Source organism: Etheostoma spectabile, chromosome 2 (genome assembly GCF_008692095.1).
Source record: "Etheostoma spectabile isolate EspeVRDwgs_2016 chromosome 2, UIUC_Espe_1.0, whole genome shotgun sequence".
In the NCBI taxonomy this organism is placed as follows: Eukaryota; Metazoa; Chordata; class Actinopteri; order Perciformes; family Percidae; genus Etheostoma; species Etheostoma spectabile.
The window spans coordinates 11,758,333-11,759,495 of NC_045734.1; positions in this window are offsets into that span (position 1 = coordinate 11,758,333).

Genomic DNA, 1,163 nt, shown 5'->3' on the forward strand with positions numbered 1-1,163 from the left:
CCATCTGTCCAATCTGAGTTTTCTGTTGCACGACTAAAACAACCTTTAAACGTACACGTTTCCCAAAACAAGTTCCTTCCCAAGGCTATTTTGCAGAGGCACCATTGCTCTGTTTTTCTCCGATCCTGGAATGTGTGTGGACTAGCCAGACCTTCCTCCAAAGCGCTGTGGAAGACGGTCTGGCAATGCAAGACTAGCCTTAATTAATGTGCTGTGTAGCTAGCTAGCTAGCTACATAGGCTAATGTTAGCTCCATAAGTTTAACGTTTCCAGCTTACTTGTATGAAGACTAACCAATATGTTTGGCAAACACAACAATGTAACTTTGGCAAAGGTTGCTGGTGTTTAAATTTCCTCAAATCCAATAAAAACAGGACACAGCTGCTAACATCTGCATTAAGCATGGTAGCATCCTGGACCAGCTACTGTCTATTCCCCCTCTCCCCCACAAACCAAAAAGGAAGTCTCGAAAATTATAAAATTATTTTGATTTTTTGATATATTTAATCAACTTTATTTTCTGTCTTCTATTTCATTTGTGAAGGTCTAAATGCTACTATAGTTCAAAGGCCTCTCCACACTGAAGAGAGAAAAAGTCTAGTTGGAAAATGCTGAATGCTTTTTAGCTCTTGAATGACTCTAAATTGTAAACAATTCGGAATCACCAATTCATCTGGTTTACATGTGTTTGGAAAATGAAATCCACAAAAACGTCTTAACCACAGAAACTTGTCAGTCACATATTTTCTTGCTGTCAAATGATAACAACTAAGCAATCGTGGCGCTTAAGCCACCAAAATGTTAAAGGTTATCAATAAGACATTCTTTTTCCATTTGTAACATTCATGACAGGCACTCTGGGATGAAGATAGATGTTTCACTTGATGATAACCATATCTGAGTAGAGTCGTATGTTAGAATTTCATCGCCAACAAGGACATAAAGCAAAGGTGGGTATTTAAATGCAAAAGTGTTTAAACAGAGCAAGAAAACATATAATTTCCAGACACCATTTTTTCCTCTTTTCAGTACTCTTATTCTATTTCACTCCTTCACCATCACACCACCGGTTACGCAACAGGTCTTGGCTAGAGGTCGGAGTTTTCTGTTGTTGCAGTGTAACAAGGGGGCCTATCACAAAGAGTTTTGGCCAAAACCTTCCC